The sequence below is a fragment of the Cherax quadricarinatus genome, chromosome 23 (genome assembly GCF_038502225.1).
Source record: "Cherax quadricarinatus isolate ZL_2023a chromosome 23, ASM3850222v1, whole genome shotgun sequence".
In the NCBI taxonomy this organism is placed as follows: domain Eukaryota; kingdom Metazoa; phylum Arthropoda; class Malacostraca; order Decapoda; family Parastacidae; genus Cherax; species Cherax quadricarinatus.
In genome coordinates, this window is record NC_091314.1 from 13,938,785 (window position 1) to 13,954,076 (window position 15,292).

The following is a 15,292-nucleotide window of genomic DNA, read 5'->3' on the forward strand; positions in this document are numbered from 1 at the left end:
AGTAGTGGTGATACTTGGGTTACATTTCCTGATTTGTTTTTTTAGAGAGTTTATAACCATGATAACCTCAGTGGGCTCTGTTGGTGGAAGATAGAGGGATGTTGGGAAGTTTCCATCTAGATAATCATTAGCTAGGGCATTGGTAATCCTATGGTTATTAGCTGTATCAATAGGCTGGAGTTTCGATTCTTTCAGTTTAGTTAGTACAATATTATGGCTCTGTTCGGTTTGTGGTGCCCAGGATCTGAGACTGTTTTCCAGATCTTTTTTATGTCCCTCTCGTTTCAGTGAATCTATTAAACTAGTATAGTTGCTTAGACTTTCTGATTAATTTGGTGAGGACTGACGTATAGTGTTTGATAAATTGTTTTAATTGGGTTTTATCGTTGGCGCTCCGCTACATCTCTTGACCAATTATGTGAGCCAAAACAGTATTAGGACCCGGTACAAGGGTACAAACAACCACAGGTAGATGAGGTGGGTGGCTGGTGGTGGTGGTTGATGGTGGGTGTGTGTGGAGGGAGAGATAGCGGTGGGTGAGAGACTCTCGCTGACGCACTGGCGCGCACCCCACTACCCACGAAGGTGGCTTGATAAGCCACTCTATGCTACAGGAATGGTGAAAACCACTCTTAGCATCCAACAGGGAGCACAAAGCGATATAGTCAATACTTCAGAGGAACTTGGCTTACTTCTTACTGCGTGGCATACTTCTCTCTCTCAGCTGGGTTAGAAGCTGGGTTGGCTGACTGGCTTACCCCACGAGAATGGCTGACTGGAAGACGTGTAACGATGCACAAAGCACGGAGGAGCAGGTGGATGACAGGAGACAGGCTGGATGATAGGCTGACTGGCGTTCACTTCCACAGTCTGGCTTACTGACTGGCTTAATTGCAAAATCCGGGTCAACCCCTCGGAGGAAGCAATTAGCACGCGAACTAAGCCAGGAAGCTTGAAACGGCTGCAACAGGCTTGCAGATTGGAGGTTGTGAGCGAGGGTAAGCGGCTGGCTGGAGGTTCACCCTTGACCCGCCGGCTACTCACAGTCTTCTAACGTCTTGAATTACCCTTAAAACTTAATCCATGCTCCACACCGCTGTCACCATTTATCATGTGGGAGTTCGACACGTGGATTGGATAAAGTAATACTCACGTAGGCTGGTAGTATGTATAATTACAGATAATGTGAGTTGCGTCCTTACAGCCGTTACCTAGTCTCTCTGCTCTCTCTCGTACAACTGACTGACTGGCCGCCCACAGTACCCATATGTGAGAGGGTCTTTGAATACTGCCAGGTCACCGCAATATGAGTTCAGACAGTGACTCAGGCAGAGACGGTTGGTCGTGAGTCAACTGGCACAGTGGTTACTGGTAACTGGTTACTACTACTGAGAATATTGATGTTTCATATTGATGGACTTGGATGCCATTAGTAAGCCATGGACAACTTAGTCTTTTATTGGTGATCTGTTTAGTTTTTATGGGACAATGTTTGTTATACATTCTTTGAATTTTATTTAACAATATCTCTACCCATTCACCAATACCAACGGCACTGGAAAATTCTGCAGGCCAGTCAAATGAGCTTAATTCTGCAGTTAAGTTACTTATTGAGGCCTCATCATGGAGTCGAAAGGAGAACTTTTTATATTCTGTTGGTTGTTTACAAATGTTGGTTAGGAGGAAATTTGGTAGTGGTCAGTAGTGTTGTCAGTGATTATCCCCGCTCTAAAGGGGGCTAGTATGTTTGTCCTTATTAGTCTTATTGGTTGTGTAATTGCTGGTGTGAATAGTGTATTGCTCATATTGTTAATGAATTCAGTAACGGGTTGGTCATCTGCTCATATTGTTAATGAATTCAGTAACGGGTTGGTCATCTGCTAGGCCAAGGTTGAAGTCTCCTGCTAGTAGTAGGTGGTGCTTATTCACTGTGTATCTGTAATCAGTGATTTTAGTTTATCACTGAAGGCTGAGATATTAGTACGAGGCATCCTGTATATGGCCTCAATTGCTATAGGTTTTTTAATTTTTTTTAGAGAAGTTTGCAAATATATATTCACCATACTCATCACTGAAGGGTATGGTGTTAGCTACATGATAGTTCATTGGAATAATAAATGGCAATACCCCATCCCCCCCATTTGTTCTGGCCTGTAATTGTGGATTGCTGTATATCCTGGTAGTGTGTAGATGTCTATTGTGTCTTACTTAAGCCAGATTTCTGTAAGAATAATACTGGAGAAGTTTGTCTTTAATGAATCTAAGAGTGCCAGGAGGTTATCATAGTGTTTACTTAGGGATCTAATATTGTTATTCAAAATTGTGATATTTCTGGCATTGCCGAGGACAGTACTGGACAGTACATTAATAATATTATTAATAATAGTACATGTACAAGGTATATAGTCCTAGCTGACATCAATGACATATGTACTACTATATAGAAAGCCGCTAGTTATGCAGAGCATTTGGGTCAGATTAGGTCAATTTTGTCCCAGAATGCGGCCTATACCAGTCAACTAACACCATTTTACTGATGGGTGAACATAGCCAACCGGTGTAAAGAAACACTCCCAATGTTTCTACCCGCAGTGTGGTGCTGCACTGATCGTTACATAGTGGGAACAATGACTACCTATGTTTCCCCGTTATAATCTTAATGCATTGCTATGATCATGATTCTTCTTAGTTCCTTGTCAAATGCATAGCATGAAATTCTGTCAGCCTGAGTTGGTAGCTCTCAGTAGGTCATTGAGAATATCGTCAGGTATTCCATTAAAGGTTTAGTAGCTATGACAGCTTCAAAAGGTTCGGTTCGAGTAGAGCTGAAGTTACTGTTACTTGGGAATTATCACTTCCTAGTAAGGATGTCCTATCCAGGAGTGGATATTTGATGTTAGTGGTGGGGAAGAGGGAGTGAGGTGGGGAGGAGGAAGGGTTAATGAAAGGGAGAAGATAGGAGAGAGCTCAAGGCAGAGGAGCGCGGTACTGGTGTTAAGGGGAAGAGGTGATGTGGCCGAGAGATGATAAAATGGAACACTGCAGTGAGAGGGGGAGAGAGAAAATGAATGTTAGAGAGGAAGAGGGATGATGAAGCTGAATAATGAGAAAGCATAATGTATGGGCAACCGCGGATAAAAAAAAAATATTATCAGAAGGCATTTCAGGAAATATAATAAACTGTGGAAAATTTACGAAAATCCACACAATTTCCATCTAATGGTCGCTTTATATTTTTTTTTTTTTTTTTTATTCACCGGTATTCTCCCGGCCCGGGTCTTTTCCAAGTAGTGGTGACCCGGCCTTGGCATTATATGAATAGTGTTATACATGTGTTACTGAAGTTGGCATGTTTACCAACTTCAGAGATATAGTACAGTCTACCATTAAAGTTTACAACACTATCTTTGTATTCATAGAAAACGGTATTTATGACAAACTATTGTTTTCTTTTTTTCTTTTTTAATTTGCAAATACATAGATAAGTAAGTGAGTTTATTTAGGTACAGCTACACATAAGTACAATTATCACACATGTGATAATTGTACTTATGTGTTTTATTCAGATCATTAACTAAATGGGTTAGTAACTCAGGATAACTTAAGGAAGGTAGTCGGTACGATTTATATTCATTGAGGTTTGTGAACATACAGGTACCTACTTATTTTATCTTACTGTTAGTTGAACAGTGACAACAAGTATAAGGAATGTACCTAACATGTCCAACAGTTTCTTACCTAGGGGCTCTCAGGACTAACCCTACTGAAGTCTCCCTTATTATCAATACACTAAAAAGCAAGGCAGGAGATTTAAATACCTTACCACCCTTTATATACAAAAAAGCGTCACAAGTACTATCACCAATCATTGCAACACTCTTTAACAAATCCATAGAATTCTCTACCTTCCCTACAGTTCTCAAAATAGCAAGGGTCACCCCGATCCATAAAGGAGGAGACCAAACAGACTTGAATAACTATAGGCCAATATCCAACTTACACCCTCTCTCTAAAATCTTCGAAAAATTAATTCATAAGCGAATCTATTCCTACCTCATCTCGCACAACATACTCAACCCCTGTCAATTTGGGTTCAGGCCTAATAAAAATACTAATGACGCTATTATACACATGCTAGAACAAATATACACTGCAATAGAGAAAAAAGAAGTCCCACTGGGGATCTTCATTGACTTACGTAAAGCTTTTGATACAGTTGACCATGACTTGCTCCATATAAAATTGTCGCACTATGGTATAAGAGGGCACTCCCTCAACTACCTAAAGTCTTACCTCAGCAACAGAAGCCAATATGTGTACACAAACGGGGCAAATTCTTCCACACAGCCAATTACAGTTGGTGTCCCACAGGGAAGTGTCCTAGGCCCTCTACTCTTTCTCATATACATAAATGACCTACCAAATGCATCGCAACTACTCATCCCCACACTATTTGCAGATGGCACTACATACGTCTTCTCTCACCCGAGCCCAGTCACGCTAGCCAATACTGTAAATACTGAATTACAAAAAATATCTACCTGGATGAGTACTAACAAACTTACTCTAAACATTGACAAAACCTACTTCATTCAGTTTGGTAACAGAGCTACAGACGTCCCTCTTAACATAATGATAAACGGATCACCTATCACAAAATTCACAGAGGGAAAATTTTTAGGAATCCACCTTGATAATAGACTCAGTTTTCAAACACATACAACAAATTTCCAAAAAAATTTCCAAGACCGTAGGCATACTATCGAAGATACGGTACTATGTTCCACAGTCAGCCCTCCTGGCCCTATATCACTCACTTATTTACCCCTATCTCACCTATGGAATTTGTGCATGGGGCTCAACAACAATAAACCATCTCAGACCATTAATTACCCAACAAAAGGCTGCAGTCAGAATTATAACAAATTCCCACTACAGGCAGCACACTCCACCAATATTCAAAACTCTAAACCTACTCACCATACAAAACATCCATACTTATTACTGCACTTACTACATTCATAGAACACTTAACTCTGATATAAACCCTCCCCTCAAACGTCTCCTTACCAACCTCAACAGAATACATGACCATAACACAAGGCACAGATCACTCTTTGATGTTCCTCGTGTCCATCTCACGCTATGCAAAAACTCAATGCACATAAAAGGCCCTAAAATCTGGAATTCATTACCAATGAATATAAAAGAAACATTATCTGTTTATAAATTCAAGTCTCTTCTCAAAAATCACTTACTCACCCACAACCAAATAAATACTGAATAATTGTATCTTATAAACTGTATATCTTAAATGTTTCTCATAATTGTATCACAGAAATATTTAACCTGAGACCCAATCAAACTTTGTTATTTTTTAATTACATTACCTAACAGAATACTCCATTCTACTGAATGTACAGCAATGCATGCAACCATATGACCTGTCTTTGTAATACTCACTACAGCTTAATTGTTATCTGTTTACAATAATGTTTAGGAATGCTTAGTTAATTTTAAGTTAATTTTTAACCCTGCCCATAATGCTCTGCATACAAGGGGCTTTGGCATGCTGCACTTAATTGTATTCTTTTGTACTTTTCTGTATCATGTTCAAATAAATAAATAAATAAATAAAGGTACACCGTGGCCTGGTGGCTAAAGCTCTCGCTTCACACGGTGAGTGACTGGGTTTGATTCTCAGCGAGGGTAGAAACATTGGGCGTGTTTCTTTACATTGGTTGTGTATGTTCCCCATCAGTAAAATGGGTACCTGGGAGCTAGTCGACTAGTGTGGGTCGCATCCTAGGACAAAACTGACCTAATTTGTATAACAAGCTACTTTCTATATAGTAATATGAGTGTAGCCATGTATAAACGTAAGTAAATTTACTTACATGATTCATTACGTTTGTAACTTGTGAGTTCATTACCTTTGTACCTTGTTCAGCTATCAAAACATTGGGGCCCAGTCCCTGGACCCATGATATACCTCTGTAATCTGTAAATACCTTTGTAATTTGTCATGATTGTGACCTGGAGTTCATTACCTTTGTAACTTGTTCAGCTATCAAAACTTTGGGGTCCAGTCCATGGACCCATTATGTACCTCTGTAATGTTTTGACTACCGCCCACAGGATGGGTATGGGGTGCATAATAAACATACTAAACTAAACTATAGTAATATGTCACTGATGTTAGCTAGGCTTGTATACCTTGTACATGTACTTGTAGAAATAAAGATAATAATAATAATAATAATAATATTATTGAGGACCACAGATACACCGAGAACTGTTTCACCTCCTTGAAATTTTCACATCTAATCCTGTCTTATAAATTAATAGGGCATCACATAGGTGAGTCTCGGGTATAAGACAACCACAAAAAAAACACGTTACCCCTACAGAACCCATGGCACGTGTGGTTGCCCCAGTACTCCACAGAGTAGTTACTGAAGTAGCGGTGCTGACTACCAAAGCAATCCTCAGAGAGTTCACAGAACGTAACACCGCAACACGACAGTAACTGTTTATAGCACCCATGCAGTGCTTGTGAGAATTAGTTTTATCAAGCGTATTGGATTTTGAAGCCATTAATAGCATGTCTCCTATACAATTATCTGGCGGAAAAAATAGTCCCGAGGCTCGGTTGACAACACACTCGCCTCACATACTGAGTGTGGCTCAATCCCCGGCATGGGTGGAAACGTTGGGAAGGTTTCCTTACGCCTGCCGTCCCTGTTCACCTAACAGTATGTAGGTACCCGGGTGTTAGTCGCCTATTGTGGGTCGCATCCTGGAAATGAAGGTCCCTAATGCCACAATGACTTTTTTTTATTTATTTATTTATTTTTATTTATTAGGTTAAAAATCCGATCAAAATCTTCCATCTGTGCCCCGTGTCCCCTTGACTTTGACCTATAACAAGCAGCACATCAATGTCAGACCTGTCTTTACCCTGGAATATCTAATTCTTTCAGAGTCGTTATATACCCTGGTATATAAACCCGAAGGGTTTATATACCAGGGTAACCCATGGAGGACACTCAGTGTGGTTTATTTCCACTGGTTTAGATTTAGGTTTAGAGTTCATTGATATTTTTTATTCCCAGTCACCGGATTTACGTAATAAACAATAACACTAGCCAACATTTTTTTAATCCAGTTGGTAAACGAGATTAATCGTTTAAGCTAACTTTGATACGCTGGTCACATAAGTCTCTTAATTATTTAATCAATTATCTCATTGAGATTGAAGAACCAAATGATATATTACCTAACAATCTTAGGTATTATGATGGATAGATATTAAGTATGACGCATGCAATGACAAAAACTAGTTATTCTTATACTAAATTCATTTCATATATGCATAAGAAAAATAACAAATTTCCATAGTCATATAAATATATTTATATCAGAGAGTTGGTTTGCGATATTTGCTTGATTTATGTCAGAGTTTTCAGGCTTTTTCACTTGCGTACAATACGGTTCCCTTGCACCAGTGTCCAGCAGTAGTCAGCAAATGTGATACCACCTGCTAGTGCTGCACCTCACCATCTGTCTACAGTACATAAGCCACTTCTTCGCACATATGCTGTATTCTTTTCAAGATTGATGGACTGATTACATCGACTCAAGGCCGAGGGATTGATTACCTCAAACTCCTGTTCTTCACGACTCCACTGTATAGACTGATAAGGTCACTGTGTGGTGAAACGTTTCCTCATTAAACAGATACCCAAGTGTTGCAAATGTGTCTAATTTATTAATAAAATTGATTATCAGGGTTCCCTGGCATCTTCTCCATGATGGTTGTGTCTTTATAATAATAATAATAATAATAATAATAGCAGTAATAAAAATAATAATGATAATAATAATAATAATATCTTCATTACTACAAGTACATGTACAAGGTATACAGTCCTAGTTGACATCACTGACATACTAGTATATAGAAAGCAGCTTGTTATGCAGAGCATTTCGTGCAGATTAAGTCAGTTTTGTCCCGGAATGCGACCCACACCAGTCTACTAACACCCAGGATGCGACCCACACCAGTCTACTAACACCCAGGTACCCATTTTACACTGATGGGTGAACATAGACAACCAGTGTAAGGAAACACACCCAGTGTTTCAACCCTCACCGGGAATCGTTCGCCGTGAGGTTCTATTTCACATAAAATGTAAGTGTTGGAGCAAAACTAAGTTGGGATTTGAATTCAGCGTCTTAGAATTAGTTAGACACACGTTTTTAATGAACTGCAACCACTGTTGGCCACTGTAATCAGGAAACTGGTGGGATGTACGTCATGTACAGCTGATACAGTCAGATGTCATGCCACTGTGATGGCTTACTCAGCCCTGTAACAACTTCAGACAGTATTACCAAGGTTGGCTCCTCCTAAGGAAAATTAATGAATAGAAAAAGAAATAATAATTCACAAAGATAAACACTTTATTATTTATTAATGCAAAGATAAAACATTAAAAAATGAAGGTGAATCCTACTTGAAAGAAAAATGAAATGAAAAATTGCCATTTGAATTCAACACTACTATGTACAAGTAAACTGTGGTGTCTGGTTGATGTTGACACTGTCTTGTAGAAATTGTAGTCGTTGATGATGATGTGGGGGGGGGGGGTCACAGGTGTTGGTGACAACCCAACGACTAGTTCTTCACCGAGTCTATAGCCTTGAATAGTCAGTGCTTAAGAAATCACTCTCCATGATAAGTGTAAAATACTACTTAAAAAAGGTGGTGATTATCTAAAAGTCTCATGTGGAGCTTAAAACTGAAAGGACTAAGTTTATTACTGGTCAAAAGTGAAGCTTTCAACCAATATCCACTAGAATAGGAGCAGAGGCTTTTACTTACAGTTGTGCAGGGAGCTGTGAGTCGAGTGATTACTGTTTGGTCGGAGCCCCACACGTCACCTTTCAGGGTGGGGGAGAAAGGGGGGGGATAGCGGGAGCTAGACTGACCCTACCTTAACAAGCAGCCGGCAATCAAACTATCGTTACCATATACTCGCTCGCTACTCCTATCTGTTGAACTTTTCCCTCACAGCCACTATGATGACGCGTCACTATGTGTATGTAGTTACAGGAGCACAGCAGTGCTAGTGGTGCCCGTCTTCATTATTGTCTGTAATATAATAGTTTTCCCAGTATGCGACACGCCAGAGCAGAGTAGCACCCAGGTTTCTATTCACTGTTAGGTGAACAAGTGCAACAGGTGTATGACTACTTGTCTACAAGCTTCGACTTGCCCGGGAACCTGGCACTTGAGTTTAGAGCGTTGAGCTTCTTTTGTTACTAGTAACCAAACCAAAACAACCGCTGCGGACAGGATTCGAACCTGTGCGGGCAGAGCCCAATGGATTTCAAGTCCATCTCCTTAACCACTCGGACACCGCAGCTGTCTTTGGTTCTTGTGTCTGAAGAGAAAACTTTAATTTCTGGGCTTTACGTTCTGCTGATTAATCGGCTGTTGATTGTATTAATTCATAAACTCTTGGTAAGTACGTTTATTCAGGTATACAGAGTTACACTGATTATCATACATATCAGCTTATATGTAGGAACCTGAGATAACTTCAAAAAATCAGAGTAACTTATTTCCATTGAGGAACTTGTGATAATTATTATTTATATTAAAAAGTTAAAAATAGGTAAGTATCTTAACTATGTAAAATCAGTTGCAATAAATGAAGATATACAAGAGGAAAGATAAAACTAGTTATTTTCATACAAGAAATCACTCTCCTCCTTTTCTGTAGTCTTATTCATGAGGTATATTTTGGCTCTCTTCCTGAACTGACTCATGCTATGACTGGCTTTGACATGTGCAGGCAGTCTATTCCACTCTTTTATTGCTGTATAAAAAAATGTCCTTGAAGCCTGACAACTAACTCTAGGTATTGCAAAGTTGTTCTCCCTTCCCCAAGTTCTGTAATTGCATTGGTTCTCGGTCTTAACGAAACTGGCAGTAAGATATTGGGGATGCTGGTTGTGAGCAATTTTATCAACGTAATTTAGCTTTAGTAGATTTACTGTCTTAACATTCAGCATGTCCAATTGTTGTAATTCATTCTGGCCTACATGCTTTCTTGGACCCAAGTCCATTTTGTTCAGGGTGATTTGTAGCCTATCTTTCAGATTTTTTTTTTAATTAAGGCAGAGTACCATGAACAGCAAGAGTAGTTTATAATATACTGTATGAGAGAGAGACACAGTGTCCTGCGAACTTCAGTTGGTAGACACTGCACCTGTCTGTAGAGAACCTTTAGTCTGGCATTCGCTTTCTTTACAACATTGTTCCCTATTAATTCTCCTGACATGCTTGGGTCAAAGGGGATTCCCAGATATTTCACTTAATTTACTGTAATAATAGGTTCATCACTACACGATATTAAAATTATTTACCCTTTTCAATTTATGTTTCATGCAAAAGAGTATGGCTTCCGTTTTCCCGAGGTGTAGTGATAATTTGTTGTCTACCAACCATTTGCTACGGGCCTCTAGTTCTAGTGATAGTACATTAGCAATGTCTTGTGAGTCTTTACCTGATACTAACAGAGCAGTATCATATGCGTACAGTAGAAGCTGCATATGGCACTGATAGTCATGTCATTCACAAACCATTTACATACTAAGCCTGCTTTTATGTATAAAAAAGCTTCTCAAGTATTGTCACCAATTATTGCAACGCTCTTTAACAAATCCATTGAATCATCTTGAAAAGAAAGAAGTACCGCTGGGCATTTTCATTGATTTACGTAAAGCTTTCGATACAGTCGACCATGAACTGCTGTACTCCAAACTAACGCACTATGGTATCAGAGGCCACTCCCTCAACTAACTAAAATCATACCCTAGTAACAGAACTCAATATGTGTATGCAAATGATGCAAACTCTTCCACCCAATTAATCAGAGTAGGAGTCCCACAAGGAAGTGTCCTTGGACCACTCCTCTTCCTCATCTATATCAATGATCTACCGAATGCATCACAGCTACTCAAACCCATATTATTTGCAGATGACACTACATATGTCTTTTCCCACCCAAACACAGTCATACTAGCAAACACAGTTAATGCCGAATTACAGAAAATATCTGCCTGGATGATTAACAAACTTACCTTGAACACTGATAAAACCTATTTCATTCAGTTTGGAAACAAAGCTGCAAATGATCCAATTAACATAACCCTAAACGGATCATCAGTCGCAAGACTCACAAAGGGAAAATTCCTAGGTATCCACCTTGACAGTAGCCTTAAGTTCCGGACACACATACAATAAATCACCAAGGAAATCTCCAAGACTGTAGGCATACTATCAAAGATAAGGTACTACGTTCCACAATCAGCTCTCCTTGCACTGTACCATTCACTCATATACCCTTATCTTACATATGGAATTTGTGCATGGGGATCAACAACATCCAATCACCTAAAACCCCTAATAACCCAGCAAAAGGCAGCAGTAAGAATGATAACAAATTCCCACTCCCGCCAGTATACTCCACCAATTTTCAAAAGTCTGAATCTGCTCACCATTAAGAACATCCATACTTGTTCATGTACCTACTACATACACAGAATAATACAGGCAAATATAAACCCTCCACTCAAACTTCTCACCAACCTAAACAAGACACATGACCACAACACAAGACACAGATCTCCTTTTGATATACATCGTGTCCATATGATACTGTGTAAAAACTCTATGCACATAAAGGGCCCCAAAATATGGAATTGATTACCAGGAGATATTAAAGTAACCCAGTCTGAAAATCAATTTAAGACTCTGCTCAAAAGGCACTTAATCACCCTAGACTAAATGCTAAATACTCAGTACACACTTACTTATGTACTCCCACATCATAACTTCAACAATCACTTTGAACCTTTTATCCATTGTTGACAGGAATATAATTGAATCATTGTTTTCACAAAAAACATTTTTGAATTTACGAATATATCTTTTGTCTTACACAAATTTTGTTTCATTTATAATTAATAATCTACTGTACAACTATGAAATAATTACTATCCTACTGTACAACTATGATATACTCCTTAGTGTTAACTAGTCTGTAAGTCAATAATGTTAAGTTGGCCTATAATGTCTAGGCATAATAGAGGCTCTCTTTGCATTGCAACCCACTATTGTAAATATAAAATCTCAATGTACTGTTTGCAAAGACATAAAATAAATAAATAAATAAATAAATAAATAAATAAATAGCACAGGAATAGCAAAGGGCTCAGAATACTACCTTGAGGAACCCCACATGTTATCGGCATGGGTTCTGATTACGTGTTGATCTTGACAATTTGGTTCCTGTTGCTCAGGTAGGACTAAAACCATTCTACAGAACTCATGCAGATAGCTTGTAGATTTTTACATAACATATTGTGGTTGACTGTATCGGAGGCCTTTTGAAATTTTAACGTTACCATTCCTATGTAATTCCCTCGCGACATTTCAGTTCTAAGGTAGTCCATCAAATTAATGAGGGAGGTGTCGGTTGAATGAGATTGAAACCTGACTGATAATTATGGAAAATGCTTTTGTCATTAAGACGCTTAACTACTTGACAGTATACCGCCTTCTCTAGAATTTTGCTATTTCGGTTGTTTATGTTATTTCTGCATTTAGATTCTTGTAAAGAGTTGACATTATTATTATTATTATTATTATTATTATTATTATTATTATTAGTAGTAGTAGTAGTAGTAGTAGTAGTAGTAGTAGTAGTAGTAGTAGTAGTAGTAATATAATCACAGGAAACGCGATTATACAACGGGTTATACAACTCCTGAGGATGCGAGGCAAGCAGGTTTAATCTAAGGGAGGGTAGCTTCAATTCTTTGGATTGAGAACCCTTCACAAATATTAAGGCCTATACCTGGAGTATACATGGAGAGGGTTTCAGGGATCAACGCCCCCCTGGCCCGGTCCGTGACTAGGCCTCGTGGTGGATCAGGGCCTGATCAACTAGGCTGTTACTGCTGGCCGCACGCAAACCGACGTACGAACCACATTCCGGCTGGTCAGGTACTGACTTTAAGTGCCTGTCCAGCGCCTTCTTGAAGATAGCCAGGGGTCTATTAGTAATCCCCCTTATGTATGTTGGATGGCAGTTGAACAGTCTTGGGCCCCTGACACTTATTGTGTTATCTTTTATTGCACTTGTGGCACCCCTGCTTTTCATTGGGGGGATGTTGCATCTCCTGCCGCGCCTTTTGCTTTCGTAGGGAGTGATTTTCGTGTGCAAATTTGGTACTAATTCCTCTAGGATTTTTCAAGTGTATATTTTCATGCATCTTTCTCGCCTGCATTCCAGGGAATACAAATCAAGAGACTTCAACAGTTCCCACTAATTTAGGTGCATTATCGTACTTATGTGCGCTGTGAAGGTTCTCTGTACATTTTCCAGGTCAGCAGTCTCGCTTACCTTGGAAGGTGCCGTTAGTGTACAACAGTATTCCAGCCTAGATAGAACAAGAGATTTGAAGAGAATCATCATGAGCTTGACATCCCTAGTTTTGAAGGTTCTCGTTATCCATCCTGTCGTTTTTCTAGCAGATGTGGTTGATACAGTGTTGTGGTCTTTGGAAGTGAGATCCTCTGACATCACTTCCAGGTCTTTCACATTAGTTTTTCGCTCTATTGTGTGGTAGGAATTTGTTTTGTACTCTGATACAGATTTAATTTCCTCACGTTTTCCATATCGGAGTAATTGAAATTTCTCTTCATTGAACTTCATATTGTTTTCTGCAGCCCATGTAAAGATTTGGTTGATGTCCGCTTGGAGTATTTCAGTGTCTTCGATGGATGACACCGTCATGTAAATTCGGGTGTCATCCACAAAGGAAGACACGGTGCTATGGCTTACATCTCTGTCTATGTCAGATATGAGGGTGAGGAACAGGATGGGACTAGTACTGTGCTTTTCGCTGTAGCCGCCTCAGACTTTACTCTGTTTGCTATTTGTGTTCAATTTGTTAGAAGTTACAGATCTATCTATCAACTTTTCCTGTTATTCATTTATCACGCATTTTGAGCGCTGTAACACTAGTGGTTGCACATGTCGAAGACTTTCGCAAAGTCTGTGTATACTACATCTGCATTTTGTTTATCCTTTAGCGCATCCAGGACCTTGTTATAGTGATCCAGTAGTTGAGACAAGCAGGAACGACCTCTAAACCCATGTTGCCCTGGGTTGTGCAATTGATGGGTATCTAGGTGGGTGGTAATCATGCTTCTTAAAACCCTTTCAGAGATTTTTATGATATGAGACGTTAGGGCTTTTGGTCTGTAGTTCTTTGCAATTGCTTTACTGCCCCCTTTGTGGAATGAGGCTATGTCTGTTGTTTTTAGTGACTGTGGGATGACCCTTGTATCCATGCTCCCTCTCCATAGAATGCTAAAGGCACGTGACAGGGGCTTCTTGCAGTTCTTGAAGAACACGGAGTTCCACTAATCCTGGTCTGGGGCAGGGTGCATGGGTATGTCACTTACTACCTTTTCGAAGTCTTGTGGTGTTAGGATAATATCAGAGATTTTTTAATCGACCGAATTTTGAGTCTCGGTCACTGAATCACATTGGGACTTTAGTATCTCACTCATTTTTTTGCTTTCATCTAAGTCCCGTCTCGTCTAAGCAGGGGTCCAATACTAAATGTTGTTGCCTTGCATTTCTTGTAACTTGAAAGAAGTTATTCAGAACAATTAACATGCAGTCTCAAGAGCCGCTCATTTAGTTATTCACGGGGATATTCCTTTCTTGGACTATTCTCCAGTGCTTTCTCAGTAACTATGAAACCTCTAGCAGCAACATTGAGCCAAGTTATAACAAATTAACTGCCAAACCACACTAAAGTTTCTGGCTATCTCAACATCACTGTCGCTACTCGTACACGGTTACCACATGAAGAAACGACTGGCATCTCTGCAAGCACTGCCACGCAGGCACTGCCACGCAGGCACTGCCACGCAGGCACTGCCACGCAGGCACTGTCACGCAGGCACTGCCACGCAGGCACTGTCACGCAGGCACTGCCACGCAGGCACTGCCACGCAGGCACTGCCACGCAGGCACTGCCACGCAGGCACTGTCACGCAGGCACTGCCACGCAGGTACTGTTACGCAGGCACTGCCACGCAGGCACTGCCACGCAGGCACTGCCACAATGACTTTCTTGAGCTATCCTGAGTGGCCACACTTTGGGATTAATATTCATAAAGTTTAATTCTGAGATCCTC

At 39.9% G+C, this 15,292-nt stretch overlaps 1 non-coding gene across 1 annotated transcript; it reads right to left on the minus strand.

Moving 5' to 3' along the window:
* Nucleotides 1-9,349: 9,349 nt before the first annotated feature.
* On the minus strand, nucleotides 9,350-9,431 carry TRNAS-UGA (transfer RNA serine (anticodon UGA)). Its single transcript has one exon. It is a non-coding gene; the product is annotated as a tRNA-Ser (tRNA).
* Nucleotides 9,432-15,292: the final 5,861 nt, after the last annotated feature.